This window comes from Castanea sativa, chromosome 5 (assembly GCF_040712315.1).
Source record: "Castanea sativa cultivar Marrone di Chiusa Pesio chromosome 5, ASM4071231v1".
NCBI classification, from domain to species: Eukaryota; Viridiplantae; Streptophyta; class Magnoliopsida; order Fagales; family Fagaceae; genus Castanea; species Castanea sativa.
In genome coordinates, this window is record NC_134017.1 from 48,572,971 (window position 1) to 48,594,196 (window position 21,226).

Consider the following 21,226-nt stretch of genomic DNA (forward strand, 5'->3'; position numbering starts at 1 on the left):
TTTATATTAGCATTTTTTATTTCTGGAGCCTAATTGGTTTATTTTTGCATATTATTTTACACATAAAAGTGTTTAGCAAAACCTGCTCCACTCGACCCAACTCGCACATCCTCTGCTGGGTCTCTCTCTCTCTCTCTCTCTCTATTCTTATTCATCCTCAAACTGAGGAATATAGCAGCAAGGTATGATTTCGAATTCTGGGTTCTATAATTTATTTTGAGAATCGGAAGGTTTCATCTCAATTAAGACATATCAACTGCTTTCTTATTTCTCAAAAAAAAAAAAAAAAAATCATGTGCTTTCTTTTGATATAAAGGCCATGGAAGGGTTGGGTTTTTGGCTCTCCACTATTCATGGATTCATTTGCTTAGTTATTCTTTTGTTTGTTTGTTATTATTTTCTTAAAGTGGAAATTAAAAAGTTTTGATTTTGCTGAGTTGAATATTAAATTTAACTGACTAATGAATATTTTTCAAAATATGACTAATGAGTTGAATATTTTGTTGAAACCCAGAAAACCGATGTGGCTGTGGCTGCGGCGCCGAAGCACCCAAACCGATGGGTTTGTCTATTTGTAATGGGTTATTGAGTTCTTGTATTGGGTTTTTGTTTTTGACTTTGTATGGATATTGGGTTCATGATCTGCACCTTCTGTTTGTAAAAGGGTTACTTAGATTTTTAGGGTATTGGCTTTTTTAATCTCTGAGAATATAGATGTTGAAAACTTGAGAATGTTTGAATTGGTTTTTTTTTTTTTTTTTTTGTGGGGTTTCTAATGCTGTTTCCTTTATTATTGTCTTATGAAACAGGTTGCAATCTGAATTGATGGCCTTAATGGTAAGAACATTGTGACTTACTTTTTTTTTTGGGGGGGTGGGGGGGGGGGGATTGTTGGTTTTACACTTCACTGCGTTAGTAAAATTTCCTAGCAAATTTTGGAAATTTGACTTTTTGTTATATTATGGTCGATCTGTTTGATTTTCAAATACTGTATTTGTTTGGGTTTGTGACCAAGAAATAGGTCCCCCTCTCTCTCCTTTAATTTGATTTGCCCACTCTTATACCTCTTCACATTCTCTCTCCACATATTTTCATAATTTCTTTTTCTCTTTTTGAGTTTTGGGTTGCAGGGAATAATGAGGACTCCAATTCCTCAAAGTTACTTTTCTGGTGGTGATTTCTTAAGCCACCCTCATGGACCATTATAGCAATTGGAACTTCATAAATATTTTCTGTAGGAATTGTCACTTTACACATAATCGATTGCTTTGGTAAAAAATTTCATTTTTTTAACTGTGCTTTTGTTAATTGTAGGAAATAATGTAGTTATTGCAGATCATTAACTGATTAAGCATACATTAAAAAGCAAAGTCCAAATTTTGCTTTCGCCTCTTTGGAGTTGACACCCTACATTTGTAATTAATTGAATTTGGATTACAAAGTTTGGGATTGTTGGTTTTACATTGCAATCCTAAAAAGCTTTTTTGCGTCGGTAAATTTTGCCATCAAATTTCATTGTATTGTGGTCCATTTGTTTGATTTTCAAATTGTCTTTTTGTTTGTGTTTGTGACTGATTTGACACTGCATACTTTTTTTTTTTTTACCTACTCCATGTTTCTTTGGTCTACATATGGGCATCTATTGTTCAATCCATGCGTTACCAGAATTGGGTCAATGGTTCATGAGCCATAGCCCCAACCTCTCCAAGCATCAACAATAGCTACAATGGCAATGACACCAAGGTATTCCTAAGTCTCTATTTCTCATGGCTTTGCATGGCAATGTTTTAAATATACTGTTGCAGCCACTTTGGTCCTAAACAAATACTTCTCTATTTGGAAGCCAAATTTGATTCAATTTGTGGAGCTAAATTTCAGTTTCAATTGATTATTAGTAATATATACGTATATATTACATCTTGATGTTGTTTAGTCCTTTAATAGATTGCCTACAATTTGTTAGATTACAGTTGTCTACAAGTTTGCTGTGAGTCCTAAACTCTTCAGTGTTTTCTATTTTTTGTTATTGCTCATATCATGATTTCAGTGAAATTTGTTTTAGAAACAAACAGAATTTTAGCATGCTATTGTGCCTAATGGCAGTTAGAACTTCTTGATAAAATCATGTATGCATGCACTAATTTCATTTGGCTTTTTTTCATTGATGAAGTGGGCTGCTTCTACCATTACATCTACATCTTGTTATTTTTCCTAAGAACAATTATTATATATATATATTTTTTAAATGAGTATCTATTTGTTTCAAGTAAAAATTATTCTTAGGATCAACAAAAACTAATTTTTCTTGGTAGATTAAATTACTTACTTTCAACCAAAAAAAAAAAAAAATTGTTAATAACTTTCTTTGTTGGGTTAATTACTTTGTTGTTCTAATTGGCTTTTTATTTATTTATTTACTTATTTTTAGTGAGCAAATTGGTCTCTACTATTGTTGTTGTAGTTGGTTGCATACACTTTCATTCATAAAAGGGCTTATTTTGTTTAAAATTAATGTTTCCTTTTCTTTATTACTTGGAAATTTTATATTTGGTTCTGTAATGAAGGTGTTTCCTTCTTTACTAACTTGCTGAGCTAGCTTATCTTCCGGACCTTACAGAGGTCAGTGTTTTAATATTTTAAAATCCCTCTCTTTGTAATTTTCTCTTTTCAATCTATGCTTGGAAGAACGAGTCAAAGTCAATAACCTTTGCAATGAGACCCCCAAAAAAGTTTGACAAAATGCTTAAGTATGTCCAGCACATCATGCAGCCCCTTTTCTATTGGTTTAAAAATCTGCTTAGTATATTGTAGTATTAAGTGCTTTTTGCTGATGTCTCTTGTACTATAGATTGCTGCCAAGCAAAGTGGTTCATGGGTAGATGTTCTCAATCTTAGTCAGGTCTATGTTTCCATGTGTTTGATGAAATGCCTATGAGAAAGATTAAAAAGAAAAAGTATGGCCATGTTTATACATAGAACAAGAAGTGGAAAATGATGATTCAAGAATCCTTACTATTATGTTCCTAAATCTTTATTGAATTTATTGCAACAATGAAGGTAGTAAAAGGATTGATTCTGGGTATGGTTATCAAGTCATCTCAATGAAATATTGTAGCCTCACTATAGATTACATGCTTTGAACATGGCTGTTCTATCAAATGCTAGAAAGTGTGACCTGTATATGGTTGTAGTGGCAAAACAACACCATTTTTGCTTTCTCTTCTCCTAGCATGAGTTTAGCTTTTGGATTTAACATATTTGTCTTGATTTGCATCATAATTTGTTAGGTTAGCACTTTTGTATTTCTGTTTTTGTGCTTTGCTCTATTTATACCACCTGTGTCCTGGGTAGCTTCCTTTCTTCTTCTGATAATGAAATATTGTCAAAAAAAATAAAATTGTAAACTTGGATTCTTGCTGATTGATTTCCTATATAAGGCAGCAAAGGAGAACTGTGCTATTGAAGGAAAATTGATTTATCTTATATTTGTTGGGTTGTTGGATTCAAATGACATGATAGTTCTTCTAATTCTTGTTTCCCCACTTTTGCAATTCTTAGTTTGATCTTGATGTCTATGAGAATGGAAGCTGCTTAAGTGATTTGGTGATATACTCTCTTTTCCTTCTGTTTTTGTACTCTCTCTTGCAATCATAAGAGTACTTAAGTTCATTTTTTTTTCCTGATATTCACAAAAGATATGCTTCGTTATAAGCTGCTGGGTGCCGATGTTTGTTTTGTAAGGAAAATCTTTGATTGTTTTATTTTGGATATACTTACAAGAGGGGAATTTGTGATTTGTGTTGACTGTAACAATAAGAAAAATCTTCCCCGTGTCTTGATTTCACTTTTTACTTTTGAATTTTTTCTTTCAACACTGTTTAGTTTGACAGGACTGTTTCTTGTTCAAATAATTTTTATAGATCAAAGGCTGTTATTCAAGGCATTTGTTGCAGCAATGTTGGCTTCTCTAAATCAGTTTGATTTTGTTCTCTGTGACCACAAAGTTGTAAACTTTCCTTTGTCTTTTTTGTCAAGTGGCTCATGATTATGAGTTTAAAATTTTAAGTTTACTTAGTAAATTAAATTTGTGCTTCTATTTTGTTTATTTTAGGCTGCATTTGAACGAATTCCAACCTTCTTAGCGTGTTTTTAACTAGCTAATTTCAAAGGAGTACAATGCAGAAAACATGGCTTATCATGATTTGCATGTAAGTTTTTAATATTATTTACTGTTCCCTTAAACATGATAGTATTCTTTGTTCAATTTATTTTATGGATTTTGGTGCTCGTCAGTTTTTTTTTTTTTTTTTTTTTTAAGGTATCTATGTTGTTGCAAAGTTGATGTTTCTAAATCAATTTGGTTCTCACTTGCTAGTTATTCTGTGTTCAAGAATTTTAAAGTTCACTTTGTATACGAAAATTAGTGCTTGCGTTGTGTGTAAGTTAGGCTGCATTTGCCCAACTTTTAATAAACTCCTGCAGTGCGCGTCATGATGTGGTATGCATTCTTTGGCAAAATTGTTGTTGAGTTGGGGGGTTGACATTCTTCGTCACATGGATTTTTAAAAATGGTTAGTGATGTTTATACTTTGATTTTGTGATTTTTGCCCTTACCTAATCTCTTTGTTTGTTAGTGGGAATGAAATTGGGTTTTTGCGTCTAGTCCGGCCCTTTTACTAATCTATTTAAATTTTGTTCCTTTTTCAAGGTTTCTGAGCAAGGTTTGATCTTATCAAATTAAAAAATTTCTGAGGAAGGTATGTTTCTTCAGCTTTAGATATTAATTTCTGGGTTTCAATGTCATTTTATTACTGTTTTATTTTATATCTAGGTGCTATTGTTTCTTTTTTTTCTTTCTCTTTTTTAGTTTGTTGCATGTTATATTATTTATTTGGAGTCTGATATTTGAATTCATGTTTGTTTTATGAAGATTTAACTTTATATTAGCATTTTTTTTAAAAATTTCTGGAGCCTAATTGGTTTATTTTTGCATATAATTTTACACAAAAGCATTTAGCAAAACCTGCTCCACTTGACCCAACTCGCACATCCTCTGCTGGCCGCTGGGTCTCTCTCTCTCTCTCTCTCTCTCTCTCTATTCTTATTTATCCTCAAACTGAGGAATATAGCAGCAAGGTATGATTTTGAATTCTGGGTTCTATAATTTATTTTGAGGATTGGAAGGTTTCATCTCAATTGAGACATCAACTGCTTTCTTATTTCTCAAAAAAAAAAAAAAAATCATGTGCTTTTTTATGATAATAAAAGCCATGGAAGGGTTGGGTTTTTGGCTTCCCACTATTCACGGATTCATTTGCTTAGTTATACTCTTTTGTTTGTTTGTTATTATTATTATTTTTAAAGTGGAAAGTAAAAAGTTTTGATTTTGCTGAGTTGAATATTAAATATAGCTGACTAATGAATCAATTAATATTTTTCTTTGTTTAAACGTGACAAAAGTTTTCATTAAAAATGTCATCAATTTTTGACAATTTCTAAGTTATTCTTTATGGTGGTGCTATTTTATCAACTGTTTGTAGTTATAGTCGTTGAGATTGCGCGGAATGAAAGATTAGGGCTGAGAAAGCTGGGTACTTTTAACCCAATTTTGTTGGGTAAACAATTGTGGAGACTTGGGGAGGAAAGAAATCACCTTTGGAAGTGAGTTACTTGGATAAAGTATGGGGAGGTTAGGGACAATTCACATTTGATTTAGCAACAATTACTTTTTGTTGCAACCTTTGGAGAAACAAAAAGGTAGGATGGGATAGATTTGCAGGGCATTTGACTTTTGCTTTTATGGATTGTAGAAGAATAATATTGTGAAAATTGATTGGGAGACTATATGCAACTAGAGCATGATTTCATATCAGTAGGTTACCTATTTGGATGAGCTCACATTTTTCTGATTCTTTTACTTCTTGCAGATTGATGTTGGCAATGACACTTTTGGTATTTTGCTCATTAAATTTGATGCCCAATATCAACCCATCTTAGTAATTCTATTCATGATTCTCATGGTGTTAAAAGTAGGAAAGTGAGATACTTTTGTTATTTTTATTCTCCCAATAGGACAGAACATTCAAAGTCTTTTTAGAATTATGATGAATGAATTATATATTTAGAATGCGAGGAGAGACCTCTGTGTGGTTTGTTGATGATAGAGACAGTTATGTAAGTCAGCAAGGAGTATAGTTGGCCATTTGGTTGGTGATGAAATCTAGGGAATGTTTGGTTGTATGACTATGACATTGATTCTGCTATCAATTCATCATAGCTTTGATGATGTTCGATAATTTTATCTTATCTTATATTATTTGGGTTCCTTTGTGAATTGGTATTTGGTAGTTGATTTCATGCTTTAATTTTCTGATTTGTTAAAGCTCTCTTTGAAAAAAAGTGTTCAGTTATGCCTTTGCTGTTTCTATCTATTTGTAAATCTTGATGACATTTTGTAGTTGAAACCTTCATTAGAGAATGTCATTCATGCTGTTGATTTTGTTTTCTTTTTAAAGGAAGAGGGATGCAAATAAGGTGCTTCATGAAGTGCTAAACAGGAAGTGCACAGGTGTGTTTTTCACTAATCAAACCAACCACACTGAATTTATATAAGAAATGGGAAAATGCTGCAATTGTTTTGGGGTTTCTTTAGCTGCAAAAGCTCTTGAGCATTTGGAGCGAGCAACTACTAATAAAGAGGTTGAACATGACCCAGATTCTCCAGGTGTGCCTAATTGTGCTTTCCTTATTCTTGAAGAGGTTTATATTCTAGACACCTGGAGGTTTTAAGAGCATGATTTGTTTCCAATATAATTTCTAGGCCAAAAGGATTCTAATCATTTTGTCAAAGTACTGCCTCCTTTGGTCCTTTACCTACCTTTTTTGAAAATGTTTTTTGGTGAGAAAAATTTACTCACTTGTCACTTCTATGAAGTTCAAGCTCTAACTTGGAAAATATACTCACCTAATCTCTTATATGAAAAATACAAGCTTGAACTTTCCATTTGTTTGTTTACACAACTATATATGCAATTCTCTCCCCTCTTCCGCAATTAGGTGAAGACCAGGGGGCACTGGAATTCCCAACGGGAAACCTTCCACTGTGGCACACAAATCTTTTGTGAAGCGCCCTCTTAGACGTTTCCACTCCCAACCCCTCAAGCAAAGAAATTTCAAGATAACAGCTGACCAAGTTAAAGTGAACAAACCTAGGACTAGTTTCCCTGCTATATGCCAAAATAATTGACTCCCTACCTCTTATTTGATCTTTTGATTGGCATGTCCATTGGAATATTAAAAATGCTGACAGTATGCTACTGTATACATAAGTTTTTTATTTTTTATTTTTTTATAACTATTATTCTAATTTAGAAAGCTGTCATGTTTATGACTCGGAATTAAGGTCATATAATTTTCAACTAGTCCAAACTGTTGGGGCTCGGCTCTATCCTATCATATAATTTTTATTCATCCTCCTTTAGACTCTCTTCAACATGTGTTGAAGGACTAAGACATGCTCATTTATTGTTCTGCATGAAAACAAAATAATGAAATCAGTAATAATGTTAAAGCTTTTTTCTTGATTCCTGCATTTTCCCCCCGGTAGGGTTTAATATAGTGGTTGTATGTGGATGCTTTTTGTTGGGATTATTGCATGTTAAATTATCATGCTAAGACTTACAGCTGACTTTTGTTGAGCTGGTTTTCCATTTCCTTAAAACTTATTCTATTGTAGTTGATATATGCTCCTTCACTCTTGATGAATTTGCTCAATCATTTCATGACAAGGTTAAATCTCATTTCTGATCCACCTTTACATATTCAATTTTTGTGTCTTACCTTATTATTTGAATAGCATTTAAATTACCTTTTGTTGGTTTCTTCTTTTAATTGGAAAAATTCACGTGGCCCTTCTCAAGCTTCTTATATCTGACGTTGAAGCAGAACTTTGTAATGGATATTTTCCCCCACATTTGAGCATATCCTGCAATTTTCTTGCTAGACTACACCCGGTGAGTATAAAACGACGCAGGTTGTTGTGGTCAGCAATTAACTGATCAACAATAACTTTACTTTATGTTTGTAACTGTTTTGTACAGTTGTATCATCTTGGGACAAGAAACAAATGATAATAGTGAAATGGACATGACTGTAAGCAATGGATGGAAATGATTTGGGCCTACCTTTCCACTATTAGAATGTGAAAATGATTGAGCATCTATTACCTTTCAATGGTTAGATTTTATATAGGTCGTACATAATTAGACATAGCTGTTGTGAGTGAGGATTTTAATATATTGTAAGAAAGAAAACCACTCTTTAGAATTTTTTCACACATTCTTACTTGATGACACTTTTCTTGTTTGGTTCAAAGATGAACTTGCGGTTGAAGTTGTTTTCAAAATCATTATTGTGGATAAGTGCAAACCATTGTTGTAAACTTATAGGGTATATTACATAAAAGCCTCACACTCTAAAAACATGATAAAGGGCCTAATGTTTCCACCTTTCTAAGAATATTCTTTATAAATATGTATCTTGACTATTAGTAGCCCCTTCAAACTCTTTTTGAAGATCCATGTGCTCTTATTTTTTGATAGTTACAATTGGGGAAAGGGGGGGGGGGGGGGAATTTGAACTTTAGACATCTCTATTAGAAACGCTAGGAGGTGCCAGTTGAGTCACAAGACTCTTGGCAAATCTATATGCTCTTTGTAGGACATTGGTTTCTAAATGGATTATAACGATGCTTATAACTCTTTCCCAAAGTTCTACAGGGACAAGTGATTTTTTTAATGAATTTCTCTATGATGTTGATTTTGCAGATTTTGGAAGGTGGAGGTATTTTATGATAGTACAATGTGGTGTTTTGCTCAATTCTCTAGGGATTCTTTCTTAATTCTTTTATTAAAATAAAATTAAATGGAAGGTCTTCATACTTGTGTACTTTTATTGATGATTTTGGCAGGCTGAAAACCAAAAGGTTACTCTGGAGTTTTGGAAGAGAGCTCTAAACCCTCTAACCTGAACAGAAATACTGCGTCAATTATTGGTTACTGCTGGTTTTGGTTCGAAGCAAGGTGCAATGCGGAGGGAAGCCCTTAACAAGGTATTCAAATTATTATTTTTTTGATAGGAAACTGGAACTTTGAACATTAATTGAAAAAGAATACATAGTTTGAGAGAGTGTGTTCTAGAAAACAAGGGCCCTCTTCAATCCAGGTATAACATAATGCTCAACACCTTTGGCATGTTTTGCTAACAAGTGAGCAAGCCTACTGCCATTCCTACAAACATGAGATACTTCAAACCTACTAGAAAGAGACAATTCCATACACAACAGAAGCAATCGATGATGGAGGAGATTTCCCTGAAATGGCATTAGAAACCACCATGGAATCCCCCTCTAAAATGATTTCATGAATCCCAATGTCCTCAGTAAATAAGACACCCTCTTCAAAAGCTCTAGCCTCTGCTTCCAATGAACCCAGGGGAAAGTTCAACCTTTTACTAAGAGCACCAACCACCAATCCCATCTCATCCCTTATCACAACACCTACCCCACACATACGTTGAGAAGAGAAAATTGCAGCAGGCACATTGACTTTGAACACAGCATCAGTAGGCGGCTTCCAAGCTTGTGACCACTTTGCAGATTTAAGAGGGGACTTCACATTTACAGCCATGAATTCACTGATAAACTGCCTAACCCACTGCACTAGCAAAGAATTAGTTATGAATTTCTTACCATTCCTTTTCTGGTTCCTTCTTGTCCACATGGCCCAAGCAGTGGAAATAGCAAGAGATAAGGCATCATCACTGCATTGTTGGGTGACCAAAGAATTAGTAAACTTCCACACTACCGCAGCATCTGTACAATCCCAAAACAAATGACCTGTAGTACCCCCTCTACACCACAAAGCACACGCTTATCATCCGCCATAATACCCTTCCTTTTCAGATTAGATAGACAAGGCAGAATATTCTTACAAGCGCTCCAAGCAAAGTGCTTCACCTTATTAGGAATTTGTAGACTCCAAATCTTCCTCCAAAAATTCCTAATCGGCCCATCATTTGAACAGCTGCCTATTTCCGAGCGGTCACGCAGATTCATAGCCACCCTATATGCACTTCTAATAGAGAATTTACCATTTGACATTGCATTCCAGACAACCGAATCCTCAGGAAGAGCAGCACTAATAGTAATCCCCAATATAGTCTCAGCTTCATAGGGAAGGTAAACAGATTTCACTGACTCAGCTTTCCACACACCATTTTTACAGTCAATCAACTCAGAAACTTGAGCATGATCTTCCAGCAAATTCTTAGGAGAAGAAACTTTGAAGGTCAATGGAGTTGGCAGCCATTTATCCGATCAAATCTGAATCTTCTGACCATTCCCCACCCTCCAACTCAAACCACTCCTAACATTATGTTGAGCAGCCATAATACTCCTCCATAAATAGGAAGGTCTTCTCCCCAACGAAGCATTCACAAAGTCACACTCCAGAAAGTATTTAGCTTTGAGAACCTGATAAGCTAAAGAATTAGGTTCTATCTGAAGTTTCCACCCTTGTTTAGCTTGCAAAGCAAGATTGAACTCCCTCAAGCTTGAAACCCAAACCACCCTGACTTTTTGGAATGCATAATTTCCCCCAACTAACCCAGGCCATCTTTCTTTCCTTATTTTTCTGATCCCACCAGAAATCCCTCACCATGCTAGTCAATTCATCACAAATGGAATCATGAAGCTTAAAACAACTCATTGTGTAATTTGGAACAGCTTAAGCAACTGCCTTAATTAAAATTTTCTTACCAGCTTTTGAAAGCTATATTTCTTTCCACCCCACCTACCCACCAATGAAGGAAGGCCAAGGTACTTTTCATGTTGGTGAATCACTTGTGCATCAAATCTAGATTTGAACTCCTCCCTAACATCATCTGGGGTATTTTTGCTGAGAAATAAAGATGTCTTTGCTCTATTTAATTGTTGATCAAAAGCTTTTTCATGCAAGCCAATCAATCCTTGCAAAGAATCACATTCCTCCAAAGATGCTTCGTAGAAGATCAAACTATCATCTGTAAAAAATAAATGAGAAATACTAGGGCCTCTTTTACGTGCCTCTACACCATGTAACACACCATCATCAACAGATTTTTTAATCAAAGAAGAAAGACCCTCTGCACAAAGGAGAAACAAATAAGGAGATAACAGGTCACCTTTCCTTAACCTTTAAGTAGGTATTCTACAGCCAGTGGGCACCCCATTAATCTTTAGGGAGTAAGTGACAAAGGTTATACATTGCATTATACTAAGCTTCTCCACCTACCACTAAACCCCAATTTCTCCATAATTTTCTTTAGCCAAACCCATTCTACCCTATCATAGGCTTTACTTATATCTAGCTTCAATGATACTTCCCCCACTTTACCCTCTCTTTTTTGACTAATATGATGCATTGTTTCAAAAGCAACCAGCACATTATCAGTGATCAACTTACCATGCACAAAAGCACTTTGTGTCTCACTAATAATAGGAGGCAAAATTTTTCTTAACCTATTGGCAAGAATTTTTGAAGCCAACTTATACACCACATTGCACAAACTAATAGGGTGGTATTCATTGACCTTGGTGGGATTTTTGACATTGGGAATAAGAACTATATGAGTTAAATTTGGGAGGAGTTAACCCATGGTTAAGAAAATCCAACACAGTCTTAATAACACAATTACCAATAGTAGGCCAAAAATGCTAGTAAAAGAGAGGGGGCATACCATCAGGCCCTGGAGCTTTAGTTGCATACATCTGTTTCAATGCTTGAGAAACTTCAGCAGCTTGGAATTCAGATGTCAACATTCTGTTCATAACCTCAGAAAGCTTCGGTTGTACAACCTTCAACACTTCATCAAACTCTGTAGGCTGTGATGATGTCAAGAGATCTGAATAATACTTTACAAATGCATCTGCAATTTTTGCCTCATCCTCCTGCCAACAATTGTTTTCATCAACAATACCATCAATATGGTTACGTTGGAATCTGCTTGAAGCTTTTGAAGGGAAAAAGGAAGTATTCCTATCACCCATTTGAAGCCAAGTAATATGAGACCTCTGATTCCACATTGCTTCCCCGTCAAACCGTTCAATTAGTTCCCTCTTAGTGTCCCCAACAGCTCTAATAATATCTGGAGAAGATTGTTGTCTTTCAAGCCATTGAAGATTCTTCATAATTCTAGCAATGGACCTCTGTACATGGCCAAATTCTGCTTTATTCCAAACTTCCAGTCTTGTTTGGCACAGCTCCGCACTCTTTAGAAACGGAAATTCCCCACCAGCCATTAAACCTTCCTCCCAAGCCTATGTCACCACTTTTTCACAACCTTCATCCTTCAACCACATTGCTTCAAAAATTTGAATAATTTACTTCTCTTCCTTCGCTGCATAGATTTCAAATCCATATGAATGGATAGCTGGGAATGGTTAGAAGTTGAATTATCTAGATGGAAAACTCTTGCGTTGGGAAACATAGTCCCATCTCTCTTTGTATACCTCCATGTGAACTTTGAACCAACATAGCTCAATCTCTCAGGCCACATACATCAATTGCCTCTCTAAAATTTTTTTTATTTGTTTTTCCGGTCTAATTCAACCCCCTTCTCTTACTCATACCAATAATTTCATTAAGATCACCTATAACCATCCATGGAAGCTGACTTCTTTGGTGAAGGAACTTGAGAAGTTTCCATGATTCTTCTCTTTTTGAGGCTTCTGGATTACCATAAAATCCTGTGATGCACCACCAGCCACTCCGACCAACATTCACATGGGCGTCAATATACCACTTGGAATAGCTTTGGATATGCACTATGACTCAATCTTCCACAACATTGCTGTCCTACCACTCTGACCTTCACTTGGAATCAACAAACCATGTTTGTAGTTGATTTTAGTCTGCACATACTTAATACCATCTACATCAGTCTTAGTCTCCATCAAGAAGACCATATCAGGAGCTTCTTTTTGAATAACCTTTTGCAAGGCTTTAATTGTCTGAGGGTTCCCAAGCCCTCAGCAGTTCCAGCTCAGAATACTCATTGCTCCTGATGGGGTTGCTCTGCAACTTCTGTTGATCCAACATGATTATCCAAGACACGACCAAGACCTGTCATGGTCTCCTCCAATCTCAGTTTTTTGCTCCCATCACCAAGGCTTGCTTTCCCCTTTTCAAGCATTGGTATTTAATGCTTCAACTCCATAATCATAGGATTTTCCTTTTTTTAAACCTCTGCCTTCTCTTTTTTAACCCTAAGCCACAAGCCTTTTAATTCTTCACATGCCGCCTTAGATGGCTTACTAAAGGAGTCATGCTGAGTCACAACTACACGGTTAGCCCTAGACTTCCCACTTAACTTCAAATTCTTCCCAAACTTACGTGGTTTATATGATCCCGTAGGGTTAGAAATTTTACCCACATAAAATTTTCCCCCATCCGCATCTATTCAATGAGAAGGAAGTTGGGTTGAAATAAAACCCTGAGGAGGCAGAATATTAGCACTAGTTTTTTCCTTTACATTTGGTTGAGTTATGCTCTCACTACCCACCAAAACCGAAGGATTCAATACCATACTACCATCTCCACTCCCTAACTGTATGCTACCCTCAATCACCTTGTCAATATCCACTAGAACCTCCTCAAAGTTAGGAGGTAGTGGGTTTTGAACTTTCAAATCTAAAGAAATTTCCACATCCAAAGAAACTGCCACATCCAAAGACTGATCAACAATGGGAAGAGAAACCAGCCCATCCATCACCTGAGATGGACTCATCCCTGAACCAAAACCATCCCTAGCAACTGAACTAAGAGGGACCTTCTCCAAGATAACCATCTGACGACTAGATTCAACCACAGGCATCTTAATGTTAACCGTATGCATCCTAGGTGGTGGAACAGCCCCAACATCTTCAAGAGGTTGCCTCCTATCATATTCCTCAACCACCACCATAGCTTTACGTGATGGGTTAAATTGGACAACTCTAATCCAATGACCAAACTGTTGTTGATCTAAGGGGAGAGAACCCTTGCTATGGATCCAAAGAGGATAGTCCCTATCCAAGTGAGAAAGACGACCACACGTACCCTTTGTTAAGGGATCAAGTTGCGCGTTGTTCTCTATCATTTCATCAATTAGCTTGTCCTACGCATCCCAGGTACAATTTCTCTTTTGGTTTAAGCAATTTTACCCTCGTTTTACACCCCCCCTGCCACTTATGACATTTCTAGCGCAACGGCTTTCAAAAATAATGCACTACCTAGATTTTGCAATTGGTCTAGCAGCAGGCTGAGGTCATCTTGAGTTACTATATCCCCAGAGCAGACCTCTTGAGTGAGGCTTTGTGCTATATCTAGCCATGTGTATTTATCATGAGGAATGGTGGAATCCTTGAAAAAGGACTCCAGGATGATAGAAGCCTTTAAGTGCAAAGTATCCGCGGAATCAATAAAATATATTTGGGAGACATTCATATTTAAACGACACCCAACCTTCCTCCCCACAAGGCAAGATGAGTTTCCTCCCCACAAGGCAAGGTTGAGTCGTATCAACAACAACTCTCACCCGCATAAAATTACTTCCCCTCATCTTTGATTTATCCCGTAGTTTCACCACCAAACCTGTCATCTTGCCTAGCTCCTCTACTAACTCAAATGACATATTTAGGAAGGGTAAGTTATGAATTTGCACCCAAAACTTGGTCTTGGTGAGATCAATATTTTCCAACTTTGAAACATGATCATACCAATTGAAAAGAACCAAGTGTTTGTCAATGGACCAAGGTTCACACCATAAAACCTTCTCAGCATCACTTTTCTCTTCGAAAACAAAGAGGAGAAAATGATCACCAGCATCCTGAATGTGAAAGCCAATCTTTGTCTTCCATAGAGGCTGGAAAGTCCTTGCCACAGCTTCAACATTAAACACTCTCTTAGTAAAAAACTTGGCTACCCAAATAAATCCTTGTGGTATAACTTTTTTTCCCATGTCAAAACATTGCTCCTCCTTCACAGGTAAGGAGAGCTTATTCCAGCCCTCTGTAATAGCGTCCATACCTAAGCAAAACAAAGCCCCTAAGCCACAAATCACCAAAGTAGCAAATTCTCCAACGAAAGAAAATACCCTATCCCTAATAAAAGGAGAACAACATTCTACCACCCACGATACTTAGAAACCTAGTACTCGAGAGCAAGAAAACTTTGAGGTATTCAAATTATCAACTCTTAGTTTTGCACCTGATTTTAGTGTTCGTTTGGAAACATTTTATCTAGATTTTTACTGGAACCTTTTTGTTGAAAGTACTGTAGATAAACAGTAAAAGTTAAATAAAATAAATTGGTAACTCATGTGGAACCCACAAATAGTAGGAAAAATAAGCAATAAGTTAGGTTATAACCCAAATGGGCACCTATAGGAAGTGTTTTAATGGCAACAAGAAGAAATTTTTTATTGAACTTTTATTTGGTTCAACTCAAACTCTACTTTGGGACCTTGGGTTTATAAAGTCATAGAATCTTGGCATTATACTCATGTAACTCCATAGGTTTGTGATGGGGAGTCGGTGGACCATCTTCTTTTTCATTTTCTTGTTACATATACCTTATGGACTTCTATGCCTCAGGCTTTTAGTATTCATTGGGTTATGCCAGGATCGGCGGTGGGATTGTTATTTTGTTGGCATCAATGGCTTGGGAATCATACTTCGAATATTTGGAATTTGATTCCAAGTTGCTTGATGTGGATTGCTTGCTTGGAACAAAATTGTCGTTCCTTTGAGGACACTGAGAATACGTTGGAAGAGTTAAAGGTTTTATGTTAGTGTAGTCTTTTTTAGTGGTCTCGTTGTTGGGGTTTTACTGATTGTTCTTCTCTTTCTGAATTTATGTTTTCAATTAGATTAGTTTTCTGATTTTCCTCTTTTTTGTTGTATGTTTTATCCTTTTCTTGTTGTTTATCATCATGAACAACTTGTATTCTTCCTTACTATTTTCATTGATAATATTTCTTTGATTACCTATCAAAAAAGGAAAAAAAAAAAAAAAAAAAACTCCATAGGGTGGATCTACTGGTTCCTTGAACTCATGATTTCTCACCAAAAAGTCCTGAGTTCATCTTTATCCATTAGTGCATGAGAGATTGTACATATCTGGGAATTGGTTATGGGCTCAAGAGTGTTGGACACGTTGTTAGTCAAAAAAAGAAAAGACTTTATACCCACACACAAATTCATAGGTTTATTAAGTAAATGGGTTAAATACTTAATCTCTAAAAAATTATGTTTTAAAAATCAATATCGGTTTTTGACATCGATTAAACCCCAAACTATGTTGAACATCTTTCCATGCAATTATAGAGACAAAATTATTGCCCTTAGGTTTGATGAATAAAGTTCTTGTCCCTCAATCCTAGCAGGGGAAAAAAATGTGTTACACATGACAAGAAAATTTGGTTAAGTAGATGTTTCCTCCTTCATAAGCCATGGCTGATGCCCTTGTAAAAAAGAGGCTTCAAGAATTATGGATATAAAGCCCTTCAAATTGAGTAGCTCTTTTCTCTCCATTAATTTTATTTTAAAAAAAAATCCATGTACCAGTGGTTTAATTTTTTTATCATTGCACGCACATCCCTCTAAACATTTAGAATGAAATTGCAAGAACAGGCATCATGATAAGGGTATGAACTCTCAATAGATTAGGGAGGGAGATTGTTGAATTTAGAATATAATCTTCTTTCAGTATGACTTACTAAATATGAGTTCGTTGAATATGTGAGTGCATGTGCTGACTCTTCTTACATATGAGATTTGTTGCTTTAGTTCTCATAGAAGCTACAGGATGAGGGTTTTTGTTTTTTTTTTTAAAAAAATAAAAAAATTTATTTCAATTAGTTATTCTACTTTCTACCCTAAATAAAAATATTTTGTTGTTCAGTAGACCTTCTGAAATGTGTAATATTTAATTTCTGAATTTTAGTCTTCCATGTTTTTGTAGTCAAAGAAATGAGTCTCATGGTGAAGTATGGTCCACCCCCTTATGAGCACAAGCGTCCTTGCTTGTGGGACCCACACTTCTAGCCATTGCCATGCAATTGAAAGCTTAGCTATACTATTTAATGTTATTTTGTATCATAAATTGCTCAAGTGCCCATGCATTTCACATGTCATCTAATAGGGTAGACTATATGTGCTCCAGGTGCTAACATATCTATGTATTCATTTGTCATTACATAGTAAAAATTATATTCTATTATCACATGTTCAAGCACCTCACATGTTCATGCATTCATAAATCATACCTTCTTCCTTGCCCCTATGTTTATGCATTCTACATGTTAGCCCTTAGGTTGATTGTCCATGTTCAAATAAAAAGGATTTCCCACAAGACAATAAATTTGTCAAATGAAATTCTTCACGCATGTTATAAACATTTAACCATTGTATAACTTTTTTGTCTCTTTGTTTCGTTTTGCTTGAGAAAAATATGAAGGGAAAAAGTGCAAACCGAACTTGTTATGCTATGGTTTGAATGAGGTTGGTTGTATTTAATTCAAGAATGCAATTTACTTTCCTTGCCAATGCCACGCAATCACATGCATAGTCATATGTTATCTCCTTGGGGTAGACTTATGTGCACACATTCTCACATATTCATGCATTCATTTGTCATCACTTGAGATAGATTATATTCTATGCTCACATGTTTATGCACCTCACATGCTCATGCATTCATATATCATAAGTTTTTCCTTGTCCCTATCTCTATGCATTCTCTATATGTCAGCACTTGGGTTTATTGTACACGGTCAATAAAAAGGATTTACTATAAGGACAAATAAAATTGTCAAATGACATTCTTCTCTCACTTTATAATAACCATTGTATGATTGTATCCCTTTGTTGTCTTTGTGTCTTTTTACATGAGAAAAATACGTTGAAGGGAAAAGTGCATACCAAACTTTTTAAGCTATACTTTGGAATGAGGTTGGTTGTATTTAATTCAAGAATGCAATTTACTTTCCTTGCCAGTGCCATGCAATCGCATGCATCTATAGTGTTATTTTCTAGCATAAATTGCTTAAATGCCTATGCATTTCACATGTCATCTCATAGGGTAGACTATATGTGGTCACATGCTGACATATCCATGCATTCATTCTATTATCACTTAGGATAGACTATATTCTATGCTCACGTGTTCTTGCACCTCACATGTTCTTGCATTCATATATCATATGTTCTTCTTTGCCCCTATGTTTATGTATTCTACATGTCAGCACTTAGTACATGTTTAAATAAGAAGGGTTTCCTACAAGGACAATAAAATTGTCAAATGACATTCTTCTCATACTTATATAAACATTTAACCATTGTTTCTGTTTGTTGTCTCTTTTTGTCTTTTAATTTGCATGAAAAAAATAAGTTGTTAAAAAAATGGAAACTGAACTTGTTATGCAATACTTTGGAATGAGGTTGGTTGTATTTAATTCAAGAATGCAATTTGCTTTCCTAGCCAGTGCCATGCAATTGCATGCATAGTTATACTCTTTAATTTTATTTTCTAGCATAAATTGCTAACATGTCCATGCATTTCACATTTCTGACTTCACATTTCTCTTTTTCGAAACTATTAGAATTATGATTAAGTAATTAAAGTCACAATTTCCTAACAGCTTAAACTTTAGAGACAGTCTGTAATTTATTAGAGCATTAGTTTGATTTTGGTCTCTATCTTGCCTCCCATTTAAAATGTTAAAAATTCCCATGTGTTGGGGCTCATTTATTAAGGAGTTTGGGCCCATATGTGAGAACTTAAGCTTTTGGAATAATTGATAATTTATCATAAATTCAGGGCAAGTTTGTATAAGCTGTTGGAAAATTGTATTTTGAGTTTAAAATGAGCATTTGTAAAAGAGTTATGAGTTGTGGTTACAAATTAGAGCTTTTTTAAAATCGCTCCTTTAATCTTCTATTAATCAAACGGACCCTAAAACTTTACTTGTATAATTCTTAAACAATGAATAACCATTCATTATTTATTTGTTTCACTACCTATAGATTTAGTAAATTGATATTCTTCTCACACTTTATAAGCATTTAACAATTGCATCCGTTTGTGTCTTTTTGCATTAAAAAAATGCATTTGAAGGGAAAAAGTGCAAACCAAATTGTCATCTCCTTTATTTGTGTCTTTTTGCATTAACAAAGTCAATTGATCTTGATTTCCATCAATTTGCATATGAAAGAAAGCCTTAGTTTACAATTCTACCAAATTACTTTCAGATCTTGGTCTGCAAAAGTTTGCATCTTCCTAACTCATTTTTAAGGGCTTTCATCATTCCCTATAATGCTGTGAAATAGACATCATTGTTCATTAAATTTAAGGTAGTAGTTGTGAATAAGATGATATGTTGTCCTGTTGATTGAGGATGAATTTTCAATTTGTTCATTTTGATAATATTTAATATCATTTTCATTGTCCTCACATGTGTTCGGTTCTGTTTTTAGGTTCAATTTCAAAGAAATAAAAACTAATTGTGCCTTTTTGTTAGGCCATTAAAGGATTTTTAAATTTTTTTTTTTATTGTATTTCTTTTCATATTATTTTTGCAGTTGTTGGTGTGTCCTGCACAACACGCAATTGACTTTATCATGGTCAGACCAGTCTTTCTCCAAAAGCATTACCGGCAAAGGTCTTAATTTTGTTTTTAAACTCTATCGATTGTTTCCCCCAGCATTCTGTCTCTGTAACTCTGCCCATATTGTGAACGCTCTGCTGCAAGCATCATTTAAAATAGAAAACAACAAACATTAGGGGTAGAGAGAAATCCAAGAGACTTTACCACCATCATACCTTTGGAAACATTACCGGTAAAGTTTTTAATTTTTTTTTTATAAAAAATTTGCTTATCAAATATGATCTAGGTTTTGGTATTTCAATTTAGGCTTAGTCACTTAGGTTTGGATATGGGATTCTTTTTGTAGATTAGCCGGGAGCATTTATTTATAATGATCGTTTAAGGTTTTGGAAATTCCCATTTGTTTTTGGATTCTAAATCTGCATATATTTATTTTATTTTATTTTTTTAACTAATTACTCCCCAAAAGCTTTAAAATCCCAACTCCTCTGTTTTGTCTCTAAAAAATCTATAAATTGAGAACCCTATACCCCCACATGCGCAAATCTTCAATTGCTTATGATTTTGATTGACACTCTTTATTTTTGAATGATTTTTACTTATGCTATGCGATTTTTGAATGTAGTTTTGTTAATCAAACTAGATGTATGGTTGTTTTAAGTGGAATTTTATAGTGGCTTGTATCTGAAATTATGATTTGCAGATGGGATTGTTTGATTTTGATTGGCCCTTGATATGATTGTAATAGTTCTTACTAACACCGTTTGAATGTTTAGCTTTTTTAATTACCGGTTGTGATAGTTCTTACACTGTTTGAATGTATAGCTTTGTTAATTAATTGGTCAGACACGTCTATAGTGAATAATTGTAATAGTTCTTACTTACACTGTTTGAATGTATAGTGGCATAAGAACTTAGATTAAAAGACTGCATCACCTACCTTTGTATGGTGAGCCAAGTTATGTGTTTAATTAGATGAGATCTACTTCTATATTTTGGATTATTTCTCCCATCGCTGTTCCATTTTATAATTTGAGTTTATTACCATGGCTAGTAGGCTATTATATTTTTTGTTTCAAAATTGTTGTGCCCTATCATAACAGTGGAGAAAGGAATTGGGAAGTCGCTTCACTACAAAGGGAGAACATAGAATTACTCCCAATTTTATGATCCATGTAGGTGATTTTACTCTTGGTGATGGCAGAGGTGGAGTTTCAATATTTTGTGTTTTGCTGATGAGAATTTTAAACTAAGGCACACAGGTTAGGCATGTTAAATTCCAGTTACCACAATTGTTTTTTCATTGCGAAACATCTTTCAAAAAATTTATAGGAATCAAATGTGTTTGATTGGGTTTTAAACTGAGGCACACTAGGTCATTGCTTGATGAAGCTGTTTTTATTTTTTATTTTTACCAACCTTCTATAATGAATGATTAACATTGAGGAGAGAATGGGAAGTAGGAACCAGTTGGCCACTCTTCATCTCATTTAACACATTATTTTTGGGAGAATCATCTCATTTAACACCTAATTTATCCCTA

At 34.9% G+C, this 21,226-nt stretch overlaps 1 long non-coding RNA gene across 2 annotated transcripts; it reads left to right on the forward strand.

The window, feature by feature from the left end:
- Positions 1-901: 901 nt before the first annotated feature.
- Positions 902-21,182, forward strand: LOC142634284 (uncharacterized). Of its 2 annotated transcripts, XR_012844100.1 has the most exons (8): positions 902-1,271; positions 1,666-1,743; positions 4,483-4,571; positions 4,709-4,757; positions 6,516-6,568; positions 8,826-8,861; positions 8,969-9,109; positions 19,658-21,182. It is a non-coding gene; the product is annotated as an uncharacterized LOC142634284 (long non-coding RNA). The 2 variants fall into 2 exon arrangements; XR_012844101.1 differs by lacking the exon at positions 19,658-21,182 and adding an exon at positions 9,223-10,081 and having other exon boundaries at positions 902-1,743.
- Positions 21,183-21,226: the final 44 nt, after the last annotated feature.